This window comes from Notolepis coatsorum (genome assembly GCF_963971535.1).
Source record: "Notolepis coatsorum genome assembly, chromosome: 4".
Taxonomy (NCBI): domain Eukaryota; kingdom Metazoa; phylum Chordata; class Actinopteri; order Aulopiformes; family Paralepididae; genus Notolepis; species Notolepis coatsorum.
The window spans coordinates 130,574,798-130,582,992 of NC_140168.1; the positions used below are offsets into that span (position 1 = coordinate 130,574,798).

Below are 8,195 nucleotides of genomic sequence, written 5' to 3' on the forward strand. Positions count from 1 at the left end.
AAGTATGGCCCGCCCTAAATTATATCGGTATTGGTTGATATCGGTTGATATCGGTATCGGAAATTAAGAGTTGGACAATATCGGTATAGGTTAAAAAGCCAATATCGAGCATCCCTAAATAATATCGTTCAAAACCTCTAAATACAATTGGCAGATTACTTCTGAGTGACACACACATTAATAATTAATGAATATATGTAACGGATAGTACCGCGAAGTGCAGTCACGAAGGACTGGGGTGAGTCTCTCTCTGGAGAAGACGGTAAGCTAATTTCCCAAAATTGTTGACATGTTCCTACTGTACCTATCCATCGATCTATCTATTTCTTAGTTCCATATCAAAATGCCTTTGAGAAAGATCTAGTCCAGAGAGAAGAAAGGGAGTGAGTTGCGTCACACAAAAACAACACCAAACATGATCGGCCAACATCATCACTTTATTGTCAACAACAGAGCGATGGCGTGTGAATCCCCAGCAAAGCCAACAGTTGTTTACCCTTCACGAGAGATGACACACATGCTCTCCTTCTCTCTATCATCACATATACTTTATTGACCTCACTGCTAGTCAGACCCCTCTCTTCCAGTAATGTGGGCCAAGTCCAACAGCCTCTTCAAGCATCCATCGATTCGACCGCGTCACCCCGAGATGTGCCTCGGCAGGCAGCGCCTGATAGGTCGACGGGCCCGCCACTCTCTGCCTAGTCATCCAGGTCGGGCAGGTCGTCGTCCTCCACCGCGTCGCCCTCCTTCTTCCTCTCCTCCTTCTCCTCCTTCTTCTTGTCCTTCTCCAGTATCTTGGCAAACTCCTTCTTCTTCTCCTCCTGCTCCTTCTCCTCCTCCTTCTTCTTCTCCTCCTTCTCCCGCTTCTCGTGCTCCTCCACGAACTTGGCATACTCCTTCTTCTTCTCCGCTTCCCTCTCCTCCTTCTGTTTCCCCTCATCCATCTGCCTCTTCTCCTCCTCCTTCACCTCGTCCGCCCGGTTGTCCGTCACCGGCGGCTTGTCGTAAGCCCACTCGTCGTCCGAGTCGCTGATGTCGTCGTCGTCGATGTCCCAGCTGGGCGGGGGGGGGCTCGGCGTCGGCCGGGTCCACGCTCTGGTCCAGCGGCTCGGGCTCCGGCACGTGGTGAGGGTCCTCCAGCTTCCCCCACGACACCGGGTGGGACTTCAGGAGCAGAATCTCCACCTTGGTGGGAACCATGTTGACCGAGCTCTGTTTCACATCCACCACCTGGGAGAGGGGGGGGGGGAGAGGGGGGAGAGAGGGGGGAGCGTGAGGGGGGAGGGGAGAGAGGGGGGAGAGAGAGAGAGATGGAGGGAGGAGGAGACAGGGGGGAGGGGAGAGAGAGGGGGGGGAAGAGAGAGATAGAGAGAGGGGGAGGGAGGGGGGGAGAGAGAGAGATGGGTGGAAGAGAGAGATAGAGAGAGGGGTGAGGGAGGGGAGGGGTAGAGAGAGGGGGGAGAGGAGGGGGCAGAGGATAGAGAGAGGAGGGGAGAGAGAGGGGGGGGGAAGAGAGAGATAGAGAGAGGGGGAGGGAGGGGGGGAGAGAGAGATGGGTGGAAGAGAGAGATAGAGAGAGGGTGAGGGAGGGAGGGGTAGAGAGAGGGGGGAGAGGAGGGGGCAGAGATAGAGAGAGGGGGGGAGAGAGAGAGAAAGGCGGGAGGGAAAGGATGCAGAGAGAGAGGGGGGAGGGAGAGAGAGAGATGGGGGGAGGGAAAGGATGCAGAGAGAGAGGCGGGGAAGGGGAGGCAGGGAAAGGATGCAGAGAGAGATGGGGGAAGGGGAGGGAGAGAGGGAAGGAGAGAGAGAGGGGAGGGAGAGAGAGAGGAAGAGAAGGAGAGAGGGGAGGCAGGGATGGATGCAGAGAGAGAGAGAGAGAGAGAGAGAGGGTATACATTTAACTGTTACATCCAATCCAGATGAAGCTACTGAAAGGTGTGAGAGAGAAAACTCTATGAGAGAAAAGCAATACGTTTAGCTCCCTGTCCAGACCAGACTAACTAACTGTATTCTTGTGTTTTTATCCACACTATAATTACCACAGACATTTAGGGATCCACCATAGTATTTCTGTAATGGGATATTATAGAAATGTACAGTATTACTATAGTATTTGGAGTGTGCCGGTACTTGGGCTTAGTACTCACCCCCCAGAGATGGAAGTCCTTGTGGAACACCTTGTCATTCTCAAACTGGATGTGACATGTGAGCTGAGGAGAGAGGAGAGGAGAGGAGGAGAGGAGGAGAGGAGAGGTGGAGAGGAGAGGAGAGGTGGGGAGGAGAGGAGAGGAGGGGAGATGAGGAGAGGAGAGGGAAGGGAGGGGAGGAGATGAGGAGAGGAGGAGAGCAGAGAGGGGAGAGGAGGAGAGGAGAAGAGGGGAGAGAGGAGAGGGGAGAGGAAGAGAGGAGGGGAGGGGTGGAGAGGAGGGGAGGAGAGGAGGGGAGAGGAGAGGTGGAGGGGAGGAGAGAAGGGGGGATGAGAGGAGAGGTGGAGAGGAGAGAGGAAAGGGGAGGAGGATGGGAGAGGAGAGAGGAAAGGAGAGGGGACAGGAGGGGAGGATAGGAAGAGGGGAGGGGAGAGAATGAGATATTTGAGTTTCAGTTATTTATATTATCAGCCTTAACACATTGGGCGCCGGGGGTTGTGCCCATCAAAGTACCCAGTCTGCCACCATTGAAAGCCTATGGAGATGTTTACCTTCTTTGCAGGGCTATAACTTTTTAAATTGTATTGCTATATTGACATTACTATGGCCCATTCAACATCGATTATCTATCGTTCAGGATGTGGGAACGTTATATCTTTTCATTCATACATTGCTGTGTAGCGTCGAGAATATAAGTATGTTTTTAATCTTTCTGCTGTAATTCCAAAAACAGTAGTTATAGGCCCTGAAGCATATGATAGATTATCGATTGGCGTTTCTTTCCTATACACGCTATATTAAAAAATTCAAATGTATATGATCGGTATACATTATGCTCATCATGCGTGAAGGTCGTTTATAATTCCTTGATCGTCAGTAACGGCTTTATTTAGTATGGGTTGATATATTGATCAGATGGTTTGCAGTGAAATGAATAAACAATCGGGCTGAAAATAACGTTACTGTCCTCTTACCGTTCGCCGATGAGACTGGAGGAAAAAGATCCCAATTATTTGACGCCGATCTCCTAGATCCATTTCCGGTTTGTATGGCGCAATAAACGCCGAAATCATATAGATTATTACGTTTAGAAAGCGATCCAAATGCACTATAGTGTTTGTCTGGATCCACGTAACAAGATATCACTACCGGAGGGATTTCCTCGACGCACCGATCGGCACTTCCGGTTTTGGCGAGAGTGTAACTCGCCCGACCATCCACCAGGCGGCGGTATTGAGGTGTTGCAATCTCATACAGGGTCCCGCTGCAGCCCGGAGGTTGGCTGGATGAATTATGAATGCCATGGCGAAAAAAATAAATATTGATCCCAAAAATGGCGTAAGTCGTTCTTGGCGTTCCACGCATGGCGGGCAAAAACGGCATAACTCGTTCTTGGCGACCAATGTGTTAAAGGCCAAATCTTTCAGTGTTTCCCATGTGCAAGGAGTTTGAACTTGTAGATAGAAAAAGAGACATTTCTAACTTTTCACCATAACTCAAAATATAGATGAAATTAAAAAAACAAATGTATCAAACTAAATAATTTTTTTTTTTAATCCATTTATTTATTATTATTATTTTAATTATGTTTTACATCTCACCTGTTGTAAGTACTGTGGTTAATGCACCCAACCCCCTCCTAATGTACAGTTTCCTCCCCCTCGAATCCTAATGTTTGTTAGGATCTCTGTTTAACAGTACTTTATATTTGTATATCTTGTATGTCATAAATGTAACAGTACTGTATATCTCTCATCAACACTTTGATGAACATTGTTACTCAGCTGATTGTCGTAGTTGTGCCCTTCCTGATGACTTGTCGTACATAACTTGTAAGTCGCTTTGGATAAAAGCGTTCAGCTGATTGATTGATTGATTGAAAAGTTTATTAACAGATTGCAGAATGGGTACAGTACAGTGCAGCTCAATACATACAATTGTTAAGAGGATGCAGACCTGAGAAAGACTTTCGTCTTGTTTCCATCAGGGTCCCCCATTTTCAATTCATCATATGACACACATGACATACAGATAGACAGTACTGCTACATCTATACATTTATGACATACCAGATTTTCAAATACAGTACTGTTTGTCCTGTAATCCAGAAGAAGAGTATATACATTTGACATAGAAACTGTGCATTGGGGGAGGTTGGGTAGGTGGGGTGGGGCTGTACATTGGAGGTGGGGGGGGGGGGGGGGGGGGTTGGTAGGGGGGGGGGGGGGGACACACTGTACATTGGAATACTGACATACATTTGACATGGAAACTGTACATTGGAGGAGGTTGGGTAGGTGGGGTGGGGTTGGGTGGGGCTGTACATTGGAATACTGACAAAGCCATGCTTGGTCTTTATTGTACAACTGGGTTAGGACATTTGTAGGGGCCAGTTTTGAATTGCAGTCTCCTGTAGGTGTTCTTTGAGAGTGTTTTTGAAGGTGGGTAGTGATTTACATTCCTTTACAGCTTTGGGTAGGGCGTTCCACATTGTTGTGGCATAATTGCGAAACGTGTTTAGTAGCCGAATCTGGGTTTTACATGATTTGTGGAGCTCCCTCTGGTGTTGTGATCGTGGTATTCACTGACCTTTGGGAAGTATTTTGACATGTACATGGGTACCTTGGTCGTGTAGTGTATCTTGTAGACCAGGCCCATTGCAAGTTGCTGTACTCTGTTGTCTACTCTAAGCCATCCTAGGTTGGCAAAGTGTGCAGGGGTGAGGTGGGTTCTAGGAGTCAGGTCAAGCAGTAGTCTGACTAGTTTGTTTTGAGATGTTTGTAATTTGGTTTTTAGTGCCTTTGAGGTGCTTTGGTACCATGAGGTGCAAGCATAGTCGTAGTACCCTTGAATGAGTGCTCCTGCCAGAGTCTTCAGGGTATTCTTGTTTACCAGGGAGGAGATCCGGTACAAGAATCGAGTTCGTTGATTGACTTTTTTTATTACATTGGATGCCATTTTGTCACAGGAAAGATTAGCCTCTAGGATGGAACCCAGGTAGGTAATTTCATCTTTCCTTGTGACAATATTGTCACCCACTGTAACTGAGAAGCCGTCTGTTTTGCTGAGTTTGTTATTTGAACCGAAGAGAATGGACTCTGTTTTGCCCATGTGTAATGATAGTTTGTTGTCGGCGAGCCATATGCAGATTTTGCCTAGTTCCGAGCTGAGGGTTTTTTCAACCTGTAACTTGTTCTTGTCAGAGACCAGCAGGGCTGAGTCGTCCGCAAACAGGAACAAGTTGCAGTCACAAGCTGACGACATGTCATTTGCATAAATTAGGAACAGTAGTGGTCCTAGTATGCTTCCTTGTGGAACACCACAGTTCACTGTGAGGGGGGGGATAGGGTACCGTTTACCTCCACCATCTGTTCTCTCCCCTCCAGGTAGGATTGTATCCAGCTCACTGATAAACTATCAAAACCAATTGCTTTTAGCTTGTCAATCAGAATGGTGTGATTGACAGTGTCGAAGGCCTTTTGTAGGTCTAGCATGACCATGCCGCAGTATTTGCCCGCGTCCACCTCTTGCTTGATGTGGTCGTTCAAATAGAGAAGGCATGTGTCAGTGGAGTGGGATGTTCTGAAGCCAGATTGGAATTCGTAGATTAGATTTTTATCCGTAAGGTACTTTTCGACCTGTTCGTATACTATTTTTTCCATGACTTTCGAGATGGATGTAAGGATAGAAACAGGGCGGTAGTTGCCTGGGTCTAATTTGCTGCCCTTTTTGTGCAGGGGTGTTACTCTCGCTATTTTGAAGTCCTTGGGGACGTGTCCCTGTTTTATGGAGAGGTTTATTATGTGTGTGATGACTGGGGTGATGGCGGCTGCTGAGTCTCTGAGGAATTTGGAGGGGATGTTGTCATGGCCAGTGGCCTTGTTCGGTTGGAGGGCGCTCAGTTTATTGAGTACCTCATCTGTAGTTACCATTTCCAGTTTGAAATCGTCTTTGTGGACGCCTAGGTTCTTGTAGTATGCTACTATGTGTTCTACCCCATACTGCCCTGAGTGGGAGGGTAGTTTGTTTACCAGTGTTGTGGCTATGTTTGTGAAGAAAGTGTTTAAGTAATTGGCTACATCCAGTTTGTCTGTGATGAGCGTGTTGTCCGTCTTTATGTTTATGTTTGAGAACCTGGTTTTAAGTTTTTTACTGCAGCCTAGTTGATTATTGAGTAATTTCCAAAGTTCACATGGTTTATTTTTGTTTTCCTCAGTTTTGCCATTGATGAAATTTTTTTTTGCAGTTTTTATCATGGAGTTTACGTCATTTCTTAGTCTGTTTCTTTCTAGTTTGAGTTCAGTCACGTGGGCTTGGAGTTCACTGCTCGTGCTTTTGGTAAGCTTTGACTGACTTTTATGAAATTCAGAGCATTTTTTGTCTCTGGCTTTCATAGCGGTCAGTATTTCAGTGTGCATCCACGGCTCAGCGCGATTTTTTACCCTGGTGGTTCTTAGGGGGGCCATGTTGTTTAGTATTGTTGAGAATTTGGTTTTGAAGCCAAGCCAGGTTTCTTCAACCAGTGTACCATTGAGTTCATCTGACCAGCTAAATGACTAAATGTAACAGTACTGTATATCTGTATGTCATGTATGTCATAAATGTCATGATATATATCTGTATATCTGTATGTCATGTATGTAATAAATGTCATTATGAATTGAAAATGGGGGACCCTGATGTAAACAAGACAAAAGACTTTCTCTGGTCTGCATCCCCTTGATAATTGTGTGTATTGAGCCGTACTGTATTGTGCCCATTCTGCAAAATGTTCAATCAATCAATCAATGTGCTGGAGACCAGGGTTAGGGTTAGGGTTAGTACTAGTTAGGGTTAGTACTAGTTAGGGTTAGCTGAACTCACCACGGTGCGGTTGGCCTCTACAGAGGAGAACTCTGGGTGGGCGTTCTTGGCGTAAATCGTCACAACAACGTTATTGCCGGTCTGGTGCCAGTCATGTCTGCAGGCTGCCTTCTTCTTTGTCTGAAAACACGCACACACACACACACGCACACACAGACACGCACACACACACACACACACACACAGATAGTGAGTCTAATTGTATGTGTGGAGTAGTACATTACTTTAGATAAAACAAACATTTATTTATACAGAGGGACCACAATGTAAATACGCTCTTAGCTTTATCATGTATATCCTTGATAACTTTGATAATGTGTACGAGAAGCTTGCTTCAGATGCAGGTTTTCTCAAATAAACGTTAATCTAATAAAATCAATCAATCGTTCAATCAATCAATCAATCAATAAATAGGGTCAATGTAAATGAAAAGACAGAGATACTAGGGTGCATGAGAAGTGATGGGAAGTGATGAGACTGCTGCTTTACCTAAAACCAACAGTTGTGATTGGAGGATCAAGAGAAGAGGGCGGGCGTGAGAGGGTTGGTTGAGCTCTCTCTCACCTGCTTGGCGACCCAGTGGTGCTTGTCTGGGTAAATTGGGTCTGGGTTATCTTATTTAACTGATAGAACACACTGCATGGTCTATAATGATTTAACATCTGAGACCCTCCCAGTGCAATGCGGGGTCCCACAAGGCTCTGTCCTGGGCCCTTTGCTATTTTCGATTTACATGCTACCCCTCGGCAATATCATACGCAAATTTGGCATAAACTTACATTTTTACGGTGATGACACCCAATTATATATACCTATTAAGCCAAATGATTCCTCCCAATTACAAAATATTGAGGCTTGCCTGCTTGCCGTCAAAAAGTGGATGTCGCAAAACGTTCTACTCCTTAATGCAGATAAAACTGATATGTTAATTGTTGGCCCCCCAAACCACAGAGGCCTGTTTCAGGACATCTCCCTCAACTTTGATACTTGTCATGTATCCCAGAGCTCCACCATAAAAAACCTTGGAGTAATTTTTTATCCCACATATAAAAAATGTCACCAAAATTGCCTTCTTCCATCTTCGTAACATCGCAAAAATTCACCCCATTTTAACTCTGGCTGATGCTAAAACCCTAATTCATGCTTTTGTCTCATCACGTCTAGACTACTGTAATGCACTTT

The 8,195-nt window shown here is 45.9% G+C and overlaps 1 pseudogene across 1 annotated transcript in view; it reads right to left on the reverse strand.

The window, feature by feature from the left end:
- Positions 1-442: 442 nt before the first annotated feature.
- The window catches only part of LOC311226691 (cysteine and histidine-rich domain-containing protein 1-like), a 39,383-nt pseudogene continuing 31,630 nt past the window's right edge, over positions 443-8,195 (reverse strand). The window contains exons 6-8 of the transcript XR_014621047.1: positions 7,014-7,133; positions 2,151-2,213; positions 443-1,233 (exon numbers count right to left, since the gene is read on the reverse strand). The product of XR_014621047.1 is annotated as a cysteine and histidine-rich domain-containing protein 1-like (transcript). The remainder of the gene's footprint in view (positions 1,234-2,150; positions 2,214-7,013; positions 7,134-8,195) is intronic.